The sequence below is a fragment of the Anser brachyrhynchus genome, assembly GCF_964034855.1.
Source record: "Anser brachyrhynchus genome assembly, chromosome: Z".
NCBI classification, from domain to species: Eukaryota; Metazoa; Chordata; class Aves; order Anseriformes; family Anatidae; genus Anser; species Anser brachyrhynchus.
This window is the reverse complement of record NC_137697.1, coordinates 13,844,964-13,870,058: the sequence shown is the minus strand read 5'-3', so window position 1 is coordinate 13,870,058 and position 25,095 is coordinate 13,844,964. Positions and strand designations below refer to the sequence as shown.

Here is a 25,095-nt window from a genome sequence, read left to right as displayed (position 1 = left end):
AAAAGCTTTAAATCTGATTCCCCATTCTTTTATTAGACCTTAATTGTTGCTTCATCGGTAATTTCTTTCTCAATTTAAACCAATGAGGCTCTTCAGAATTCAAGTTTATAGGAGTTTTGTGAAGATTGTTATAAAGTACTACTGCTGAAAAGTGTGGCAGTCCTGTACCTATTAAAGGAATTTGCAGCTTGAGCTCCACAAAAGGCTCAGCAAGAAATCGATGTAGTTCTATAGAAATGCAGGAAAACTCTGCCAGAAATCCTGCAAAACACCACAGGATTCCACAAATTTAGCATTTTTCAGCTGACTGCATTCTGGACAACTGCCCTCCCTGTACAACAGAGACAGATCTAGGCTGGATCATCAGTCTCACAACCTCTATCAAACTGTTCTCTGTTGCATCTTGAGACTGCTTAGATGGCTGCTTTGTGCGGTGGTTGGAAATAGAGAAATGTTTTCTTATCTGCAGGTTTTGTTGCTGGGACAGATGCAAACAGTTACTCATCACCGTAATAATGAGAAGGGAAGAGTTATACATACCACCATCATAGTCTTCCTGTTCAGGAGCTTTGAGGTGCCAGGAATAATTTTCAACATAGAGCTTCGGTTCACATTATTTTGTCTTTTAGTTGTGGGTCAGTACCAGAAACCTTCCAACAACCCCATTCTATTTCTCCTTTAAATTCTGTGCTGCAAGCACGTTTTGCATCTTGCAAACTTTTGCTGTGCTATGGTACAATATTTTAGGGCTATATCAGCTCTTTAGTATTTCATAGTACTAGGGAAACATTATTTACACATAGTATCTGAAGTTTTGGCTTGGAAGGGCCAAGCCACATGTTTCTTGTACTCCGTCTCGGAGGCTGGCAGGCTATTGTTAGAAAAGACAAGGTTTGTTTTTGTCATGCAGTAATAATCTGCTGCTTGTCTTTGCAGACCTGCATATTTCATCTTAAATTTTACAGGCAAACAATAAGGGAGAAGAGATGAAGAGAAGAAAAGCAAACTAGAGTCCTAGAAAATTCCTTTTCTTTTTTGTCCATGAAACTTGTTCCGCAGCGAAAGGAGTGCTTACAGACAGGGTGTGCCAGCTGATGTCACCCAGCATTGAGTGGGGAAGTAGAATGCTAAAAAGCAAAAAATGAGAGTTGTACTTGCCTGTTTGCTCCCCAAAAAGAATTTAAATTCAGTGTTTGCTACTTGTCAGATGCCCAGAGCCTCACCTGTCTTCGGTGCTTGCAAATCTGCTCCAGTGATCATTGCCCCTCACAAATGTCTGCCTGAGAGCAATTAAAATTTTACCAAAGAATACTGGGGGAAAAAAAAAAAAGTACATGTGTGTCATGTAGTTACTGAATTCTTTAAAGATAAAAACAAAGGCCATCACAGAAGCAAATTAAAGCCCCTGGGAGCTGACATGGTTATTGAAAGCTTTAACAGAGCTGCCCTACCATAGAAACCTGCTTTCTATTGTCGTTCATTTTGGTCTTTGAAAAGGAATTTATGATCAAAGTTTTGTTTGAGCGCAACACAATGGCACTGTTAAACATTCTGCTTATATTTTGGCAAAGTTAGTCCAAGATTTGGGCTTTTTTTTATTTTTTTTTTTTTAACATGGCACTCATTCTGCATCAAGAAAAGCATTTTACTGGTTATAATGTTTACCTCTCAAAATAGCAAGCTTTACTTGGGTTGGGTGTTTAAGGATGCTTTTAATCTTAGCTCCATTAAAAAAAAAAAAAAAACGCTTTAAAAATGTATTCATCTTTAATTATACTGGATCTGTATTTCTTGTTTTATATCTGTTCCTACTGTTTTGTGATAAACACTGATCTAGAGCACTTTTGTGGGTGACATCTCACAAAATGAATGAAAGAAAATCTGTGTAGTTAAAATATTTAAGATCGTAAGCTGCTTTTATACCTAAAGTTTCAAACTTGATGACCATCAAGCGAAATCATTGAAGACTACTATCCAATATTTCAATTGCTGTCTACAGAAAGAAGTTAGGTCTTTGTCAATTAATATACCACAGTATGATTCTTTTCCATCTTAAAAGCTAATTATCAGTTACTTCATTTGACGACACATACAGCCTGCTTTAATCCAAGGGAGGGGAGGAGGGAGGATAGGGTTGGAAATAAATGATACTTACAGTTGAAGAAGTAATTACAGTTATTTAGATGTTGGAAAATATGGGTTTATTTCTTGTCTTTGCTGTGGACTTGCTGCACAGGTCCTCAGCTAGCTTTGTGGAAGTCAGGTATTTCTGCTCTTCATTTTACGTCCATAGAGAAAAGTCTTGTAAATGCTCTAGGGTTGTAATGGCAATCTGTAGTTTTGAGTACTTGGAGACCTAAGTGCAGCTGGAAAAAAAAAACACATTGATCTCTGTGATAGACAAACAAAGCTCCAAAGACTGTGATGGTGAAATGGATTATATAAACTGATAAGAGGTCATTTAAATTAATGGTGAAGAAAAATCTATGTATGCACCGTTCCCTTAACATACAGTTTTGCAGGTATACGTCGGACTTCTGGAAGCAGCTTTAGAAATGCTGCCTTGTGGTGTGATCTTGATGTGATCAAAGCAAAATGAACAGTCGGCCAATTTAAGTTTTCCATCTTTAATGTCTGTGGGAAATAGACGTATTTGCTTAGTCCTATATATGAGGTTTGTAAGAAGAATGCATTGAAGTTAACTAATGGGTTTAGAAGAGTTTCCTTCGAGTGGGTTGAAAGAAAGATATCACAATAGAGGTCCCCCTCTGCTGGTGGAGAGTTTAATGTTCGTCTTGAACATTGAAATGTATCTGGACACCAGTGTAAAGTCAATTGACTCCGAATGTATTTATGCAATAAAAAACCACTGTTACACAATGAAAACTATAACGAATCTACTGAAAACATTTTAAAGTGAAATACCATACCACTGCAGTTATCAAGTTCCCTGTCTACTCATCTTAGCTCTGAAAGACAATTCATGTCGTGTCCAATAGAAAGTGTATGCTGTATTGTCAGTTTGTATTATACCTAGCCTTTGGCACTGTTAAGCTTGTTGTTTAACCCTTTCCAGAACTGTTTAAGAATTTTGTGCTGGTAAGCAACAGATTCCACTTCTCATTTTTAAGAGATTTCTTTTTACTGAGTTTAATAAACTGCTTCAAATATGTTTGTATGCATACCTGTCAGGAGAATTTGTCTTCTTTGGTAGGAAGTGTATGTACCGAATTTTGCATGTATACTAAGTGTTCATAAAGAAGAGTGAAAATTGTAGGGCTACGAGAATTGTTTACAGTGATCCACTAAGAAATGAACCAGCAGGAAAATACAAATGAACAAACAAAAAGCCATCCTAAGTAAATGTCTAGAGAAGACTACTTTGAATTCCTTCAGCCTAGTGTGTTTGTCCAGTGCAACTTCTGTTTTCCTGATTGCTGCAGGGCGGTACTTTTTCTTGTAACAGAGAAGATTGCCCATCAGGATGGAAAATAATTCTGCTGTCTCTTTGCTTGCTTCTTCCATCTTTTCTCTTTCATGTTTGACCAGATGGGTTAAAACTCACTCATAGCTGCGGATTTAGTGTTCAGTAAGATGGTGAATTAATTCCTTATTTTAAAATCTAGAACATTGTGGCTGGTTATTTACTTGTATGTTTGTGTGTGTGTGAAATAAAATGTAAGTGGTGACTGCTTTTATAAAACAGATGCAAATGGAAAAGGGTTCTAAAATGTATTACAGAATTGTTTAATTTCAGTATGGTAAATATTAAAGTAACTTGGATTAAACACTTGAAATAAATACTGTAATCTATTTCAAGTAGTTTCCATTTCTTATGAATATAAATAAGGATCTATTAACAACTGTAAATCAAAACCTTTCTATATTTCATGAATTCATATAAAAATACAAGGGTGTGAGAACGAGTGTTCTCACTGTATGATGCGTACAAAACACAATGACTTTTTTATGAAGTTGGGATTTTTATTTTAGGCTTAGAAGTACTTACAGGGGCATAATGTTTTCTCTCTGTATATCTAGCTAGTGTAAATGAAACAGAATAAGAGAATGAAGTTTTCTTCTCCTTGGAAATGTAAATCACAAGAGGAGCGTGAATGAGTTTAGTATGATCATTCAGTTAAACCTGAATGGAATTTCCTATAGCAAAGAAACAGCACCATAAGCCAAAGGGGTTTTCACCTTCTCTTAAGCAACAGGAATTTTTGGCATTCTAACAAATTCTTTTTGTAGATTTCATTAAATGATAGGCAATGCTAATGCTGTCCCTCTGCTTCCCCTGACCCCCTCCATTTTCAGTATGAGTTGAATAATTTTAATATCTAAAAAAAAAAAAAAGCAAATAGTCTTTCTGCCACAAAATCTTTTTTTTTTTTTTCAATACTTAGGGATTTATAAAGGTCTTTTTGGTCATACTGTTGTTTTGAGAAAAATAGCTCTGGCTTTTTAATCACTTGGTTCAATTTTATAAAAGTTGGTGTTGGCTATGTCTATCCATACCTATAGATATAGTCTGTATATAGTCTATATATCTATAGACTAGATATAGTCTGTTGTTTACTTGTATTAGATTTAAATTCAGAGCAAGCATGACTTCTCAACTGACAGCTTTATGCTTACCTTTTAAGATAGTGTAAGCCGTGTCAGGCACTAATCTGTTGTTTTGTTTTGGCCTAAAAAGTTAGATATGAGGTCGTATAGTTTCTCATTAAACTATCACTAAAAATAAACAACTACAGTAAACAAATTAGGTTGTAATTGCAACTTTTCTGATGATTTCATTTTGTTTTGTTTTCTTGGAATTACCACGTTGTTTTAACAACTTGTAGTTAAGTTTTGAAGCTGGCCTTGTCGGTATACTAGATTTTAGTATAAACTAATGAAAAATAGAGTTGACTTGAAAAATTTGGCTACTCTTATATGCATGGTGAGTTCAAAATTATCCCTGTTTATACAGCCTGTGGCAATTTAAGCAATGTGTTTTGTCACCTGCTTTGCTGTCTCATGAAGCGCTGGAACATTTATGAAGAAATAGAAAATATGACTTTGAATCCTTGACGTCTTTTAAATAAATGCACATATTGATAGTGACAGATTGCTAAACTTGGCTTTAGACACTTAGCTGTGTTTCTTGCCAAAAGTAATCCAGATGTGCATAATTTATCCGCCTGCCATATGTGCACTGACATGTCTTTCTATAATCAACTGTCTGTTGAGTATTGTTAAACAGTTAAATGTTCTTTATCAACTATATCTTTTTGAATAATGCTAATAAGTTCTTTAAGGAGTTAAGGAGCAGCAAGACCATAAAAACAACTTTTATAAACTGAAGAAACCATCTTCGGATTTTTAATTGTCGAGAAGGCATGCATATTTAGGAAAAAAAAAGCATTGGTAAAAGAAGCTTATGTAAAGACCATCTTAAGTGGTGTTATACAACTAAGGAGGATGCATATTTTATGTAATCTCATTAGAATGGGACAGATCTTTGTTGTGGCAATGTAAAGGAAGTTGCTATGGAATAATAACATTAATTAATAAGGATATTTTTTGTATGAGCTGCTTGTTGAAAGGAGAAAATGAATTTAACTTGACAAGCAGTAACCAAACGTCCTGGCATTAAGTTCAGAAAGAGTTGTAGGAGGACATTTGTGTCATTTGGAGTATTTCCTCACATCATCACAAGAAACAACCCCATTATACATTGTCTGTTGCACTGGGTATTTGTGCTTCAGCTGTTCTCAGAAAGTTATTTCTTGATTTGTATTATTGCATTACCTGGAAAAAATCCTGTTTTAAAAAGTGTTCTGTCCAAGGAGTTTGCTATCAACAAATTCTGTTTTCAAAGGAAACAGCAATCCATAGAAATATTCCATTTGTTTCCTCTATGCCTTTCCTTTCACCCCATAGACACAAAGTTATCAGAATATTAACATGGATAATCTGGCTTTCATTGATCTGTGAGGTATATATTGATCTTTGAGGTGTGTGGTGGTCATTAGACCAAAATGCAGTGTCTCATGGCTCTGAGTTTTCCCTGAGGAGAAGGGTGTCTGGCTCTGTCTGATGTTCCTGTGTATACAGGTAAGTATTTATCCCTACAGTTATATAGATATCTATCTGTTGTACATAGGCCTGTCTTTGTAGCAATCTGCTTTTGTTTTTGAACTCCCCCCTAGCAGTTGCATAACTTGTGGCATGATTAGTAGCTCTTCATCATCCTGGGAGGTCTCAGTCATGACCTCTCCAACTGCTGATCTTTCTCATTAAGATGAGAATAGGTGTACATAAGCTGTTGAGAGCACCAACTCTATGATGCTTATTTCCATCAGGTCATTCAGATTTGAGCAACTTATTTTGGTTTATACAAGGGATGACATAGAACTCCAATATAATGTGCTGAAATAAGGTTACAGTGGGAGACACAGTAATGCAGCAAACAGTCCTTACTACCTACCATCCTGTTAGAACCCATCATTGCTGGAATGGTAGAAAGATGCTGCATGCTCCTAGTTTCTAGACTTTGATGTTTAAAATTTAAGATTTCATCTTGTCTCTCTGACCAACACATGATCTAAATGGTTAGCAGTGTTCCAAGATGTTATACTGCTGTAGTTATCAAAGTTAGTGGCTGTGTGGATATGGTCTCATGGATATGTGAGTACCCTCACACAAACCCTGGCAGAAAGTTGGGAGGTTTCTTAAGGAAAGTGGGTTGATTGTTGGTGAATTGCCTAGAGTTGCTAGGGTCGATCATGGATCAACAGTGATCCATGCTACTTGAACTTCTGTGCTTGCTGAACCGTGCTGCAGCTACTGTATTAGGATCTCTGCTCTTTCAAAACAAACTAACCCCCAAAATCAAAGGTCTGTGGTGGTGTGAGTTTAGCTGCTTTTGGGAACCGATCATACTGTTTCCTGAAGTACACAAATCACCTTTCTCTCTCTCTTTCTCTCTCTCTCTCTCTCCCTGTCTTGGGTCACTTAATGTTTACTTGTCTAATTCAAAACTAGTTGCATGCAAAATATGGGGAAGCATGTTTTCTGAAGACTTTCTTCTTGATGAACACACAGTTTCTTGCATGTGAAAACAACTATGGAATCTCAGTATTCCATAACCAACCAGAAATTTGCTCCACTCTCTGCCCACGTTGGGAAACCCAAACTTACTTCAACAATTACTCCTTGTAATGTAAGTTTTCTTAAATAGAGTAAATACGTATTGTTGAAAACATAGAGATTTTGTAGGTCTTCTGATGATCTCAGAATTTTCAGCACATTTTTTCGTCATTGATTCTTTGTGTTTTGCCTTCCCTTAGTCATTAGTAAAACAATGGGTGTAATTTTTCTCCTTACTTTAAAAACAAAACATAAAAACTACCAAATCTCATTATAATTTGTGATACTCCTTCAGGCAACATATTTTACAGATTTATTCACTCTTGTTAATCTATGTTCAGCATAGTATTCTACCTCTTGTTTATAACAATTTAATAAGATACGTTATTAGATTACTTCAGTTACTAAGAGAATAGCATCTTTGTAAGAATTTCAGGTGAGAAAGTACATTTTTTCATTTTAGTCAGATGCTATGTGAATCTTAAAATATACACTGTTGCTTGAGCTTTGTGAAATACTGTAATATTTTTCATTACTCATTTCTTAGCTGAATTTATAAGTCTCTAAGAAGCTTTCAGCCTCCACAAGCTATTGACATAACATGGCTTTTATGAAGAACCTTTTATGCTCTGATTACTTGTATCCGGAGTTTATTAGGGCTGTCATTGTTTGCCACAGAATTATGCTTCAGAATCTTGGCTTTTAATTTTCTTTCTTAAACTGTTTTTGTCTCAGTTCTGGAAGTCATAAACTCTTATAAAGTACAAATGGAGTTTAATAAATGTTACTACATTACTACATTACATGACCTTCTGAAAATTAAGGATTGTAGCAATTTTAAACTCTGTCACCGATCGTTTCATCAATATCAGTGACATCTTGGCCAATTGTAACATAGCAGTTTTGTCATTCCAGATGTTTTCTGGTGGGCAGATGAAAACTGGGAGAGGAGAGGGGAGAGGTGATTCAAAATTAACCTGGATGTGTGCATGCATGCTTGCATACATCCTACAGGCAGTGCTGCAGTGAATATCAACTGAAATACGGTGTATCTGTATACTGTCCTTTTCCTGCCCAGAAGCATTTAGTTATTTTTGTTTCTCCTGTTACATTTACGAAAAGACTAATTAACATAATAGAAAAGTGTTTTGGCCAAAGAAGAGCTAGTCTGACAACTGAACTCTCTCATTACATTTCCATCTATCTATCTTGCTAGAGTAGACAGGACCCTGGATTAACTACAATTTGAAAGGTTAGTTGAAAAGATTAAAGGTGACTTGTAAATGGAAAATGGCAACTTTGCTCTTTTGGATTCTAAGCACATCTGGTCTAGTGTTCCTCATGTTGAGTGGTAGGTTTGCCAAGACTTGTTGCAGACTTTGTAGAGTAGTAATAATAAACCTGTTCAGAGAGTTTAAAAGAACTTGGCATGCCATATGACAGGTTCTCGAGTAGTTCCGTCAGGAGCCAAGTGTACTGTAATAGACCCCTTTTAAATTGTTGGCTTACACGAAAACTGGAGATGTCTGCATTTTCTCCTTTTCTCCTCCCTTCCCCTGAAGTACAAAAGGCAGATGAATTTATTAAAATGCTTCTTTAGTGTATGTTATTGAGCTGCGAAAGAGACCAATAGATAAACATTATTGTAAGTTTGCAGATGTGCTCTCATTTATGCCTGTAGGCAAGATAAATTTATCTACTTATGTAAGAGGAGCCTTTAATCAGATAATCTGTTATTGCAAGTAGTTTAGATCATGAGGTGAGTAGTTTTTAAACAGGCCTTTTCAGTGTGTGTTGACTTTACTGGTCCTGTTCTTCATCATGAGAAACATAAAAACACAATCAGGTATAAAGAAAATAAGCTGTATCCTTTTCTCTCTTATCTTCAATATAGTGTATGTAACTGCAGACATATGCAATATTTCTATATGAATATACAGCCCATAAAATATTGCTCATTAGATTATAGAGAAAAGAACAGATCCAGATGTTTAGATAACAGCATCCTTCAAGACAAGTGAAGAAGTGGCAGAAGGATTGAAATATATATAAATAACATGGTATGAAAAATCTGTCCTCCTATACGTAGGGGTAAAAGAAATAGAGATTATAATGGAGGCCTAAGCTTGTTATGTCCAGCATGACTTTTCATGCCCTGTAAAAATCTATGCTTTTATGAACAGCAAGACTTCAATGTATGTTTTCATGTTGCTCTTCAGGTCTGGTCTATATACTACTCTTAGAGAACTTCTACTTCATATGAGAAAAGGTATTGTTTAATATGGAAACATTGACCACCTTTGACATTGACATCCTCTACTGCTGTACTAGAAAGGGTCTGCTTTTCTGAAAGCATCTTCATCTTATTCAAGACATGACAGGAAGTGACTGACATACATAGATGCATTAAGTGGTTGGGTACAAATTAACTTTGAGAAGAAATCCTGTGTTCCTGCCTCTTCCTTGCATACAGGCCAAGCATTTAATGGGTTGCAGTGCAGGGTTGTATAGTTGAGCCAAAAACGTCAGGGGCCGAATCACTTCAGTCTCATACTGATTCATCTTGCTTTTGATCTTGTCTGCTTTCCTTTCTGAGTGAGGGAGAGGTCACTAACGAGGGGATAGCTCAGAAGTCATCAGAGAAATCCCAGACCTCATTTATCTCCGAGAATCAGTATTGTATTTTTTTTTCACTTTATTTGCAGCGGTTACTGCTTACAGTAAACTTAACTATCTTAATTTTCCCAATATTTTCAAATCGTGTTGCATTCAACCAAGTAATATCACCGTAATGCTTCCAAGAAAGTATTTAGTGGTGTTTTTTTGGGGGCGGCTGGGGTGGGTATTGGGTTATTTGTTTGTTTTGCATATGTTTTTTTTTTCTTTAAAGCCACTGGAAACTCAACTATTGACAGGAAAAATACCATTGTCATCCCAATAATGATTGTTTAACATAATGGTGTCTTGAAGGAAACTGCCTACTAGCTTGGCACAGAAGGAGGACAAGACAGCTCGTAAAGGAGAGAGGATTTGAAAAGCATAGGAGACTTTAGAGGATTAAGAGAATGCTTGAGGACTGATCAGCTAATCAGCTCTTCCCAGATCATATAAAAGGGAAAACAAGAGGAGACCTAGCAGGAGTACTGTTTTACAGCAATTCCGTTTAAGGGAAAAACTATTCATGTGTCCCTTCTCAGAGACTTCCAGTGATCTAGTAATTAATAGTGATTTTAATTACAGTAGAAAAAAAAATCTACAATCGGTTTCCCTTTGGTCACCTAGAAGAACTCTCTTATTGAAATATTTGGGAAAAGGAAGACCATTTAACAGTCCGTGCATCTCTGCAACCCCAAAACCTCAGAATCCTCATCACCTCAGTGAAATGTAGAGTACAGCGGACTTTGGGCAAAAGAGCAAGATTTAGCACAAAGGCAGAACTGATGGATGTGAATGATGAAAGCTCAGTCATGAGTTCCAAGCTGGTGAATGGAGTGCACTCCATTCAAGAAATTTTTAGAGTAAGATGAAATACTTCTTGCAGTACAGATTGCACCTGAATTGCAATAGTATTACGTTCTCTTAACATTACTCAGAATGGAAATCTGCTTTTTTAAGAAAGGTTTTCAGAAACATTCTAAAGGTTCTGAAACTGAAGTAAAATACACAAGTCTTTGCCTCAGGGTGTAGAAAATGGTGGGGAGAAAAGTTGTGTGTTTTGCAGGGATCAGTCAATCACATTTGTTGCAGCTATAGAGCTGTTTTGCTTCCGTGCTCTGCCAGGTGCTGATGAGAAGAGAAACATCTGACTGGATGTGAGAAGGTGTCTCTGCATCAGTTCCCTTGCAAGAGTGAGAATAGGATGCAAAACTGGTGGATTTAGGTCCAGTGATCAAGACCCAGAACAAATGTTTCAGGAAACTAATAGTTTAATTGCTGTGTATCTTTGACTTCACTCATAGTGCAGCTGAATTGAAAAAGCCTTCAAAAATAGTCTTTTTCTTCCGACTTCTATTTAGTAGTGTGTGTGTGATGGTACATAGACAGGAAGCAGGATTTTCTGGCTGTGTTTCTGACCCTGTGGTTCTTTACCCAGATTCATATTCCTTCTCTTTTCTCCCTCATCCTATTAATCATATCCCCATTTCATTGTTTTTTACTCGGTATTCTTTATTTTCAGGAGGAGTAATCTGTGTTCAGTGAAGGTCAGCATCAGCACCAAAGTAGTACCACTTTTCCAAGAAGAAGTTTTGCTTAGTAGCCTGGTTATTTTCTTCTGACTACCTCCTTGTACAAGAACCTGTTACAGTGCTGCTTTGACTGGTTTTATGGAGATGCACTGTGTCAAAGCAGGGAGTGGGCAGAGTTGTTTCTGAGCTACAGAGCACAGGCTTGTCATGTGCTAAATACAAACACTTTAGTGAATCTTACAAATTCTTCATATTTATAAAGAACTTTACAAATGTCATGCAATCTTCGTTATTGTAAAAGCAGGTGTTTGTAATTAGTATTTTCTTGCTTCAGCTGTATCATTGTGAAAAGTAAGCTATGAAAGTGGACTGTGAAGAAAATGCTACTGTAAGCTACTAAACTCTCCAAAGAGTATTAAGAAACAGTCTAGTTTCCCTACCCTCATGAAGCTGGTGGTCTATTTTTAGAGCTTGTTAAGGTGCCATGTTTAATTGAAATTACTCCTTTCAGAAGCCATGCATATGCGGTTACTGTGACTCGAAGTATCTTAGGTCATTTTCAGAGAGATCGAGGTGGCATTTAAAGTACAGAGATAGCTTCCTTTCAGTATGATGTAATACTGAGAAAATAAAAAGCAGTCAAACTTCTCATATGGTAGCCAGTTAGGTCCTTCCAGTCCTTTTCAGGGAGGTGCAGGCAGACTCTGGGTGCAGAAGTTACAGAGTCATGTTAGTGTCACGCTGAGCTCGGGGTGTCCTGGCACTCTGCACAATACTGCAGGCACCCTCCTCTTGGACTGAAGTCATGACTCAGCTCCATGTGGTTGAGGTCCAGGCGAAGGAAGATCAGGTCTGCCTTCAAGAAAAAATTTTGGATATACCTATAATAGTGATCACTGTGATGTATTGGCACAAAATACATAGTAATAAAAATAATTTGGGATTGTATTTCTGTGCATATTCTCATGGTGCAGAATTGAGATCAAATTAATTTAGGTATCTCCTGGTTCAACTGAAAGATGGAGCCAGTGGATTCATTAACGTCATTAGTTTTTTACATACTGTGTAGAGACTTTTTCTGCTACTGGTTGCTGAGCCTGTAATTAATAGAGAACAGAAGATTACACTGTATTCAAAGAAACAAGTGTTCTGCAAAGTATAGAACTGGCAGATGAATGGCAGCGCTGCCTCAGCACTTACAGTGCAATCACTTGCAAAGTGAAACTCTTCTGTGGTCTGAATGCAGTTTGGTACTGTGCCCACTATTGCTGCCCAGCCTGGTTTCAAGATGAAGATGTGTTTTAGAGAGAGGTTGCAAGATAATTGTGGAGTGAAAACATCAATTATTTTATTATTTACTTCTCCTAAATGCCTTCTGGAGGGGAGTAAAAAAAAAAAAAAAATAAAGGGAAAAGAAAAGGTAGCTGTGTAGGAAGCTTGATCATTAGTTAAAAGAACACTAAGGAGTTTTTTTTTTTTTTTTTTAATTTGTCGTTAGAACTAGAAAATAATTTTTAAAAGTATTTCCTATTTTTTAAGAGCTTTAAAGTTGCTTGGCTTTTACTGGGTTTAGCAGCCTTGAAAATATTTGCCTAGAGGTGACCAAAATCTGGAGGTAAAGGGAATAAACTTAGTCTTGTGTTATATTAATCAATCTAGTTTTCTGTCATGCAGCATCATTGCAAACGGAGATGCCTTGTGATGTGATGGGCAGCCTACAAATAGCTAATTGAGCCTGATCTCTGTTAATTAGTGCAAGCAAATCTTGTAATGAAGCTTTGAAGAGATCGTCTGAACCAGATGAAAGCTGAGGCTTTACTCAGTGTCAGGGCCTTGATGTTAATTATTGAGTCCTGTGACCCAGCAAAAGGAAGATTCACTGATAAAGTAGTCTTATAGAAAGTTTTATTATTCTAGTATTTATGTGAATTTTATCATCGGCTCTGTTTCACCATACCTGTACTTCAACACACAATATAAAATAATTAAAACCTGAGGAATGGGACTTGTATTTTATACTTAAGTCACAGTTTAAGTACATAAATCAGCTTTTCTAGCATAAAGAAAAATTAAAATCTTAGAATAGTGTATTTATATTAAAATAGCATATTTTGAACACACACACAAAAATTAGTCTTCTGTTACTGAAAACGCCCTTGTCTTCTTTTCCTTTAAGATTTCAGATGAGTCTCTAACAGTCAGGCAGTAGACGGATCATATTTTCATTTTATCAGCCTAACCTTCTAGGTATAGATAGTAATACTTTGTGAGCTAAGGTCTCAGGTAATTTTCATTCTTTTTCTTGCTATATAGTTTGCTTATTCTATAAAAGTACACATTCCAAGTTTTATAAATGAGTAACATTTTTATTTTTTTTTTAATTGCTATAAGCTGTTTTCAGGTGTCAGATTTCAGTGATCAGAATGGTTAAAATGAAAGTGGAACACTCTCAATCCCAAATAGTCATTGTGATGGAAAACATTCATATGCTTTGAATCTAAAGGGGTTAGATATTTCCCAGAAATATCAAGTAGTAAGGCTGAGAAAGACTAAGCATTATAATACAAACGGGAAAGACTGCAGGTCATCTTTCCTGGAAACTCCTGATGATATGTTGTTTGCTCTCTGCAACCTGGTGATTTGAAGCGGGAATTTTTTTTTTTATCTAGCTATGTCTTCTTTATAAGGGCTTAATTGGTGCATGCTAGACAGCAAAAGATTAGTCTTGCATCTCTGAAGTTGAACACTTTTTGATAGTGTCTGTCTGATCAGGCTTGTTGCATTCTTTCACTTAAATAGACTGACTTTGTTAAATTGGAGGTGGCCAGATGAGATACTTTTGGAATTTTATTTTATTTTTTTCAGGATTTGATATTCACTGCAGATGTCAAAGAAGAAAGTTGTTCCACAAGAGTTAGGGAGTAAGAACAATTTTAATGGACTCTGATTTTTGAAAGCTGGTTTTGAAAACTTTTTTTTTTAAATCTATTTAGAGTAATATCATGGTGTAAATTATTAAGTTGCATTTCTGTGTAGAAATGGCCTATGCAAATAAGTTCTCAATGCTCATTCATAGGAGCTGGGGTAAAGAACCCAGCTGACAGCTAAGGAATTGGTCCTAATTTTCAGGTGTAATAAAACGTGAACTGCTAATATTGTTAGTCTGGGAAAAATGCCGTAAAATCAATGTTTGCATCAAGATAACTTTAATATACAGAAGTCGTTTATTCATCTAGGACCTACAGAAGATAAGGGTTTTATTTTCCAAATAACTATTATAAACAATTTTACTGTAATATATATACGATATAGATATACTATAATATATGTGTGTGTTTTTATGTTTATTAATGAGCATTAGCTCCTAGTAGTAAGGTGGCTGGCCATAGCAGAGCACCTGGATAGAATAATTTATAAATAAGTATTGGTAGTTAGAATGCTTTTTCCACACTATAATTTCTAGCAATTGTCATAGCAAAAGGACACAACTGTAAGAGATTCTTATATTTTAACAAAATCTAGAGAAATCTGCCTTACAAACATACAAAATACGCTAAAGGAAACTGAGTTTAAAGTTAGTGTGTATAAAATAGATTATAACCAATGGCAAAGCAGGGATTTCCCAGATTACAGCAGTGGAATTTCAGAGTATAGTAGAAAAGAGGCTGGAAACTCTGGTGTGTATTCTGCTCAGTCATAAACTGGATTATATGTGAGAATAGTGCAACCTTAAAGAATGTTGTAGAATGTGGCTGAAATAGCATTCCACAGCTAGATGCAGAAAGACAGAGAAATGTGCCTGGCAAAAATATGTTTTCATGAAACGTGTACTTTATATGATTGAGACATGGTTTTGAGTATTTCCTGTTACTGTTAGCACAAGGAGTTGAGATGCACCATTCGCTGAGGCTGTGGTTTGGTCAGATCTAGGAGCTCACATGGTGAAGGTCATGCTTGTTTCCTAATTGTTCCTGACTGGTTAATCTGGCATCACTTGTCCTTGGCTTGTTCCTGACACCTGTTTGCCAGGCTGAGGGAACAGGGGATGATGGCACAACTCCCCCTTCAGTTGGATAAGTATGTTATCTTAGTACATCAAATGACAAGAATAGGGTCATTTTTCTGTCTCTGTGCTTTAGATGGAAAATTACCAGTTTTTAACCAGGTAGTTGTCTCCTGGCTATGGCTTACGACGGCTACATGTCTAATTTGTGCTTTTCCTATCCTCAGAGATATGGACAGTTTTTAATATGCTATGCCTTACCTGCCTTCTTACCACAATAACAAAGTAGTATCTGTTTCCTCAGCTTTGGTCTCCAGTTTTGCCTGGTTTGAATTAACATGGCATTGAACTATTTCCCCCTGTACCAGCTGAAGATGGCTTGATGGGTTACAGTTTCTCTCTGTGTGGATGCTGGCTGGACTTGGAAACTTTTTGCATTTCCTTAGCTGTGTCCAAGCTAAAAGTTCTACAGAAAAATGTCCTGATTAACTTGATGCCAAAACCAGTGAGCTAATTCCTGGACACTGTTTGGTAGTCAGTGTTCCAGAGATCATTCCCCAAAGGCAGTTTCTCTGAGGCCACTCTGTTTTGCAGACTAGGGAAGTTTACCAACCTAGACATGTGTCATTTTGTACCAGTTGGCCTCAGTTCCCCAGAATACTCATGAACAAATTTAATTCCCTGCTACAGAAGGAATTATGATTTGAAACTCATCTACACTTGGTGTTAGTGAACAGGTAGTCTCTAGTAATTTCATCTAGTTACTCTATAAACAGCATGGATGAAACTGCTCATGTATACAGAACTGCATATATGGGGTGGCTTTTCTAACCTACATGATGCTTGCATTAATATTATTGTTCCCTTCATTTTATTTTCTTCTTCTTTTGGAAGTCAAAATGTCTGTTGTGTTTTCCTTTGCTCATTTCAGTTCAAATTTTACCCTCTTGATTTCAGCTGGTTATCAGAATTCATGCATCCCGATTCAAGTCAGCATAGAAATACCAGTTTCTAACAAAACTTCATACAAATGTTTGCATTTTAATTAAGCAATGAAAGATCTATATCAGATATTTTGACTTCAGGTATAAATATTATTAAAAAAAACACACTCTAAGGTGATTTAAAAAAAATAATTAAACTTCTGACCATTCTAAACAGCTTCTAAAGCAAAAAGAGTGGACATGCATAGACATTTGCTTGTTTCTTCTTTACAGGAATACAAGTAGCACTAGCGCTTGATCTCCTCTGTACTTTTGTATGAAAGCTAGAGTTCTGTCCAAATATTTTCACTGACTTGGCTGTAGAAGGAAATGCTGGCTTGGACTCTAAACTCTAAATAGGACCACTGTGAGTAAATTGGTCTTGTGCACATTTTATATACGCAAGAGTTAAATCTTTGGTGTAATATAGCACCAGTTATAAGTAAACAGGCTATGATTTCAGTGCTAGACACTGCCTTAAGGCAGAAGAAATTACACTGTCATGCAGAGGATATGTAGCTGCTGCTATTTTGGTGTTTGATTTCTTCACTGTCACATAGTTGAAAGCTCTCCAGGAGAGGAAAAAGTATAAACCCTTAAGGGAAGAAAATGACCATCTTAGAGAGGATATAGAAGTGAGGAATAGCATATATACTTTAGTACTTGTAACTTACTTCTATATATCTATTAATTCTTAGTGAAAGCATTTGCTCCCAAGCACAATATGCTTCCAAAACCTGCAGATATACTGATTAAATATTTTAATCAATTACAGGGCTAGTTATCATCTGACCAATGGAAGTGCTCTTCACGCTCTTAAAAATGCACGTTTTAATCATAGGTATGGCTTTTAATGTACAAATATAGTTGTCGCAAGTTTTGAAGAAAATTCCTGGAAGTAGCCAGTGTTGAAAAATGTTTGTAATAGCATATGAAAATATATAAACATCACCTGTGTCATTGTATATTTCTCCAAAAGAGTTAGGGGTTTTAGTCCTAAATTTATAAGTTGGAGATGTGAGTTACTAGGTTGTTTTAAATATAGTGTTGCTACTAATGAGTGAATGAATCACTAACAAACTTCTGGGAAAATATCCTTAAAAAGTTCTAAAACACCTGGGAGGTACAAGGCATATGTAACAGAAGCCTTCAGAAAGTATTACAGAATCTAGAGTTAGCTGCCAGTAAATCTCACTCAGGAACTAAAAGATCTCTGACCTACCTGAGGATGAAGTATAATTGTAAGCAACAATACCCAAGATCACTTTGCATGTCTTGCCCAGGCACTTTCAAACATCTTGGTGCCAGAATGATAACTGCCTGCATTCTTGCATAGAAATTGACCCCACTTTGGAGAGGATGCTGGGACCAATTTGTGAGGAATGAGTAACAGGGCTTAATATATACAGTTTAGCTGCGTGTAGACTAAGAAGGAAACAGCTGTCTGTAAATATTTGAAGAATATTAAGAAAGGAAAAGGGACTGTTCTGATATGTATCGTGATTGAAATGAATATTGATGACATTAAACAAAAGGAAGATGTTCGTGTATGGGATATTGTAACTATTCTGATGGATTCTTCTCTCAAATACTAAGGAATCTCAAGAGAAATGTTATAAAGCCCGAGAATTATAAACTTTAAAATTAGAGCAGGAAAAGTATTAGAGTTTTATTGTAAGAAGTTGTCTAGCATTAGGAAGGTGACAAAAAAAAATGTTCCTCAAAATACTTTGCTACATTTTTATTGCCTTTTCTTCAGTGTTTCCAGAATACAGATAGGAATGACTCCCAGTAGCTTTGAAAGGGAACTGAAAACTCTTCTTTTTAAAATGGGGTGGAAAGCTAAGAAGCTGACTGGGGGAAGAGGAAGAAGAGATGTGCCGACAAACTTCTGAAATTTTGTTTTCACATGGAAACGAGGTTTCCTAACACAAACAAGTTGTTCAGAATCAATGGTAACTGCTGGTGGAAAAACACCTGTGCTGCTTCCACAATATATTCAACTATATAGGGAGTGAAATATTGAGATAAACATAGTTTTCCATCACCCTGTAGTGTTTGATTTTTATATTACCAGGAAACCTTGTTATCAGCAATGAGAATGTATTCCTAAAAAGTAGATTTCAGCATCTGATTTCTTTAAGGGAATTTTTTTTGGAACAAAGTATTTTGTTGAATTTAAAGGAACTGGACTGAGCAAATCCATTCTGTCTGGAGAAGTAGTGTTAAAACTAGAGCAAAAGAAATCTGCAGAAAATCTTGCTTGGGCAAAAATAGCTAAATAGATGAATATATCTGTTGGGTATGCCTGACACTTTTCATTTTTAATTGTAATATCACATAAAACTGTTTGGGAATGTGGGAAATTGCAGAGTATGTGCTTTGTAGTCTTTCAAAATTATGACAGGAAGAGTATTACTTTATGACAAGGGATATGCAGAGTGCCACAGAACACATCTAAATGCTTTTTCTCTGAATTAACAAATTAATCCCAATACTTTAATTTTGGAGTGTACTTGGTGGTCGTCTTGGTAGAATAAAGTCCAACCGCCTGATGAGTTCAGGGCTAACCAAAAAATTAACTATATTACTGAGGGCATTGTCCAAATGCCCCTTGAACACAGACAGGCATGGGGCATCAGGCACCTCTCTAGGAAGCCTGTCCCAGCGTTTGACCACCCTCACAGTAAAGAAATTTTTTCACAATATGCACTCTGAACCTCCCCCGGTGCTGCTTTGTGCTGTTCCCTCACGTCTGTGATCAGGAAGTTGCAGAGAGCAGTGAGGCTGCCTCTGAGCCTCCTTTTCTCCACTATACACAGTACACTATAAATTTCCATCAGTAGAAAGAATTAGGGGAAAAAATGCAATCGGAAGTATGTTTTGTGTGGAGGCTTAAATTTTCACTGTAGTTGCTGGGACCAGTTAGTTGCAGGGAATAAATAGTAAGGGTTCTGTTCTCAGTTCTCCCTCATCAGTTGTAACTTGGGTTATTAGCTTAGCCTTGTCCAAAACCTTTTCATTCACTTAGTCGTATCACAGGCTTACATTCCCCACTTCCTTGCCACTTTGTTTCTACCATCTTTTTGTCATAATATATCTTAAGAGTGATAGACAGATATCTCATGTAATGAAAAAGGTTTAGCCTAAATGAATGAATCCTGCTCTAGTATTTTCAGTGACTGTATTTTTTAATACAACAAAAACAGTTCTATATTTGTCTTTTAAATCTCGTGCTAATTTCAGATGGGGTAAAGGTATCTCCTTCTGCATTGTGAATGACAGACATGTTGTATCATTCTGATAATTTTACAAAGGATGCTAAATTCCTTCACTGTGGCTCAGAAGATACTTTGCAGCAAACTGATGTGATTCTGATCTTCTGTTGTATGGTTATTGTTTTTAAGCCACAGAAAGAATGGATTTTATCTTCCAGTCATGCCAATGTATCCTCTAACTCCCCAGCTCTCTGGAAAGAGGAAAAATTGAAGATGGCTTCCTTATCCTGTCAGATTTGGACCATGTTTCTTTGTTATTTCACTTTTCCATCTTGTGCTGTCTGTTGAACTGACAGAATGTTTTTATCCACAGTTTGATCACAATTTCATGAAGAAGTAAATGTTGTATAGAATAACGTTTTCTCCCCAATGTTTTTCTAATATTTAGAAATAACTTGTTTCTATATAGTTATATTTCTATTTAACCAAAATTTTAATGAGGCAGTATATTTCTGCTATAGAAGAATGAACTCTGAAATATTTATTGACTCATCTGGAAAAAGTGTGTGCATATCTGAGTTGTGTGTGTGTACATGTATATATACACTTTTTAAAATCACAGTTAAAGTCATCAACATGAACTTGAAACAGATTATATCAGTCTAGCTATTAGCATTGTCAAGAACTATCCTTCATAATAATGTAATATACATCTCAGGATACTGGTGATATATCCAGGCTAATGTTTTTCTCCTCTATTTTCCATCATTATTCTGTCATTTAAATGAAGTCAGCATTTCATATGTAACTTTGAGCTGACAAATCCAGACTTTAAGCTTTAGCTTGAAGCAAAAATTAATAAATACTTCTGTACCAAATTGTGTTCCTTATGTGTATCGAAGTGTCACTGAGCTGCATTCAGTTCGCTAAAAAAGGGAAGGCAAAGAGAAGATGGTAGACAGATTTTGTAACAGATAAATAAATAGGTGCATAGTGTTATGGTGTATTTAGGTTATGCCAAGCTTTGTGGAGTAGATTGGATTAGCCCATTTTCTTTCCAAACAAAAGCATGTGTGAAAGTTGTATGGATACCTGTTTTAATGCCCTTGTTTCTTCACAAATGGAGATACCCTGTTACAGATGTACTCTTTGTTCCAGCAGCTGCTGTTTTAGGCTGAGAAACCGTGCTAGAGCATCAACAGAGTTGCTGAGATAACCACTCAATTGCTGACCTGTATTTTTCAAACCTATTTACAGTTTCAGACTGACATTTAAATATGACAAGTACTTCTAGTGTTACTAGAAAAACTAAAGTCTTCCTATGTGTTAGTATGAAATAGCATTGGGAAATTCCTCAGCTTGTACAGAATACGCTGTACAAATTCTCAGGCCTCTCCATCAGCCCCCATTTTACAGACAACTTGAAAGTATTTTTCACTTGGCGTAATTATTAGGGTGGAGTCCTTTTAAAATGCATTCAGCTGTTGTTTTGGGAATTTAGTGATCGGTCTGTTTCAGCATCCAGAAATGGAACAACCTATATAATGACTGAGTGAAACTATTTCTTTTGCAATGCTGAGGTGAGGTCTGAGTTCTCAATTTCAGTCAGGATGTGTCGAGGGAACTGTCAGGGCGGGGGGGGAGGGGGGAAGCTTTGAATAAGGACATGTTGTTTTAAGTAAATTTCAGGACAAATTGAACTTGAACAATCCACTCAGATCTGAATCCATAAGAGAATGAAGCATTTCAGATTAAAAGTCAATTCTCCCAGAGTAAAATTTCTCTTATATGAAACTTTGTGGAGTTTATAGATTTCAAGATCCAAGGTAAGGGTTGTATCTACTCCTGTATCTGTGTTCTATAACGATCACACTTTAGGAGGATAGTTGATGATATGACACATTTATAGTACCTTGAGAAAACTATAAGGTGTCTGCAAAACATAGTCAAATAACAATATTTCTGGCCCATACTGGGTGGAAGAAGGGCTTTCAGTGTGTCTCAAGATGCATATTCTCGCCATATGTGTTGTTTACAGGTACTGTTAAAATACAAGTTCCTCAGTAGTACTGAAAGATCTGTCAAAGTTGATTATTTCACTGTTTTTCAGTACTAGTTTAGAGGATTGCAAGCTTTTTTTGTTGCATTGTCTTATTGAGATTTGTTTCTTTTTATGTATGCGGAACCGCATGTGTAACAGACGTCTGGGTCACTGTGCTGTTATAACTTTGTGCTGCTCTACACATTACATGAAAGAAGCAAGACCTTTCTATATATGTAGGTAAACAGTGTCTTTAAAAGAAGTATAATCATGTTGGTACTTAGTTTTTTAGCTCTTCCATAGAAATATCCAGCCAGCAGTATTCTGGTGTCATATCTGGAGGTTACAGAGAAAACTACCGCTCTTCTCCAATGTTTTCAGTCATCCTAGGAAAAACTACTGGAAGGAAGACCATGCAGCTCCCCACCACATCCCTTTTTTCCCCCACTATGTTTTGTATTAAAGATGATAGCTAACACCTTTACTGTCACAAGTAGTGTCTATTTTAAGATAAATGCAAATTGATAAGAAGGGGCGAAGTTCTGGGGAAAAAAAAAAAAAAAGGAAGTAAAAGATCTTAGATTTTATGTCTCTGAGTAGGATTTTGCCTGGAATATGTTTGCATGAACCTGAGAAGACTGTGTGTAGTATCAGGATGGCCAGGTACAATGCTGTTGTTATCGAGGTAAAAGCAAATGAATTGAGGAGTCTGCAGTCTGTGCACGGGCTGCTGTTGGCATGTGACAAAATCACTTGTCAGTATACATCCCTCTTACCTGTGGTTAGTTTGAGCTTTTATTTGAACCTGAACTCTTAAAACCATTTGGCTAGTTTATGCTGAAGATCCTGATGGCAGTATCTGAGAGATAATTAAGCTCCTGCATGTGTAGAAATAGGTGGCTGGGTGGAGATGAGCCTACGAAGTGTCCTAGACAAGGGAACAATGCAGCATGGATGCCAGTGGTCATAGCTGTACAGAAAGTCTCAGCCTGTGCCCAGGAGAGATGCTTCAGAAAATCTGGCCTTGTGTCAGTGATGTGGGTTTAATTTTTTTTCTTAAATAACTCTCACACAGGTACCCTATTGACTTGGTTGTTTAAGGATGGTTTGAAATGCACATACACACACACCCCTCTGAATTCATCCCCTAAAAAGTAGCTTGTTCCAGCTTGTTTTCCTGTCTTTATTTCCACATCAAGCATATTTGGCCTGGTCTTATAGTTAAAAATGAAAAAAAAAATACAAAAAAAAAAAAAAAAAACCCAGGGCAGTCTCTCTAAAAGCCTGGATTGTTGCTCCTATTGACCTTGGCAAAAAGAAGATGCTTTGAACTTAGTAACATGAGTTTTTTTTATTAACCTTTTAATTGCACATTACATGTGTTCTCAGATGCAGCGTGTGAAGTACCTGGTACACAAGCAATGACAATCTGTATAACAGGAGGGCGCTGTGCTCCCCAGATACCTGTCTGGGTGGGCAGTGTCAGGTCAGCTGCCTGGCTGTGTCTCTCCCTTTAATTTTGGGGCTTGCCTGCCTTTTCCAAAAGTCCCTTACTCCTGTTGATTTCTTCACAGTTTTAATAAACTGTGGCATGCTACAGGAATTAATCCCAAATACTCATTGTTTGTTGTTGTACAAGTCTACATCTAAAACAACTTGTGGAAACCTAAGCTTGATCTTGGCAAATGTGAGGAGGTTTCCTCAGGAAAAACAAAGATGAAAACTTAAATATTGTAATTAAAATGAACTGGGTAAAAGGTGAAAACAGTCTATAAAAAAAATTCTCAGTCTCGCATTAAAACAAAGGAGTAAATACAAAGACTCCATATACAATCTTTCTTGGCTTTGCAGGTTGCTTATAGAAGTTTGAAGGTCATCCAGTGAAAAGTGGTTGATTTTGGATTTAACTTATTACTTTATTGTGCAATTACTTTTACTGGCTCTACTGCTTGGACTGTACTGGTTGGTTGGTGTCTGCTGCTTCCAATTTGCAAAAGGCAATGGAGGTATTTCCAAGGTTTGCAGGTTTTTTCACTGCAAGCTGGGACATACTGTAGCTGTCACAGTGAGAATAGATGCAAAATTAAAGCATATTTAACACAGGAATTGGGTGACGAAAGCTTCCTCTGTGCGTGCTTAAAAATGAAATGTAGTATGTTCTAATAGCCATTTGACAATTTGATTTATTACCAATTTATAAGTTCTAAAAGGATTTGGCTATTAGAATAACATCTGTATATTTCGTGTTACATTATCCTGAAGAATTTGATGTTCATGGATTATGTTAACTGTTTCTGAACCTTCTCCTGGAGGAGGCCAGGGATCAGTTATTTTCTTCATCTGGTCACCCCATCAGTCATTACAGGTGCCTTTCTCTGTAGTTATAGTGTTGAAGCAGAATCATATTGTTAGCCTTTTACTCACCCTCGTAGTTCCTTTTTCAACTTGAGTAAACAGTGAGCAGGTTCTTGCTTTTTGATCTATATAAAGCCTCCCCTCTTAGACCTTGACAGTTAGACTATAAAATTAGCACAGGAGCTGGGAAAAATGCTGCTGTTAGCAGTTTGTTTGTTCATATATACAAGTGAGAGGTGAGACAACTCTATAGAGATTAAATATTACTTTGTTTTTTCCTCCTGACCCCTTATCTATCTGTTTTCATGTGGATTCACATCACAGGGTGCTTCGGAATAACACTTTTTCCCATTAGCTAAATGAAAGGACATGAATTTTATTGCTACCTGTTCTTTATCAAATACAGTTCTGAATTGATCAATTGATACATTATATTGAAATGACATTATTAGCACCAGGTCACTGTGAGTCTTACAGTCATGACGGTCTATAGGAAGGCAAGGTTTGTAGAGAGAGATCAACTTTGGGTGGATCAGGAATACAGAGGCTCTTCTCCATGTTAATAATACTGTAAGTTTTAGAATACGTCAGTTATTGCTTCAGTCAGGCTTCCCTGCAAACGTAGTCTGTGTAATAGGAAATATTCAAAATACAGACTTTTAGTAGAATTATAAATGTAGATGTAGCACATAACTTGTAGCTTTCCTTTACCTAAAGGACTTTTGTTTAAACTACATTTCAATGTCAAATTAGATTTTCTACATCAAGACCAGTACATCGAAGTTATTTTATCTTCTCTCTTCATCTGTGGCTTTTTCTGTTCTGTTCATTTAAGACAATCCTCCACCACTACCTCCTTCACAGTGGTGCATCTTAGAATCAGGTAAGTGGATTTAATTTGGAGTATTTAAGAAAGAATAATAAACATACTAAGGTGATGAAAGAAGTGAAGACTACGTTTCATTTTGTCGGTAAATGAAAGCTTAAGAATGTATAGGTTGAGCTAATGTAATATATAGGTTGAGCATTTTCAACACTGATTCTTCTGTGTTTTGTTTTTTTATTTTTCCCTACAATTTTAAACCTTTTTAAAAGGGTATGTAGAGGAATACAGAGTGGGACTACAGTGATTTCTTTATCTCAGGCAGTTACGTTACTGATTAGTTGCATT

At 36.4% G+C, this 25,095-nt stretch overlaps 1 protein-coding gene and 1 long non-coding RNA gene across 18 annotated transcripts in view; one reads left to right on the top strand and one right to left on the bottom strand.

The window, feature by feature from the left end:
- The window catches only part of ARL15 (ARF like GTPase 15), a 216,847-nt gene that overhangs the window by 106,704 nt on the left and 85,048 nt on the right, over nucleotides 1-25,095 (top strand). The window lies entirely within an intron of this gene.
- LOC308185901 overlaps nucleotides 1-25,095 on the bottom strand; it is an 87,833-nt gene that overhangs the window by 9,353 nt on the left and 53,385 nt on the right. Inside the window, exon 2 of the long non-coding RNA XR_013943814.1 lies at nucleotides 1-25,095. This exon is cut by the window's left edge and continues 9,353 nt beyond it; it is cut by the window's right edge and continues 27,234 nt beyond it. This is a non-coding gene — a long non-coding RNA (uncharacterized lncRNA).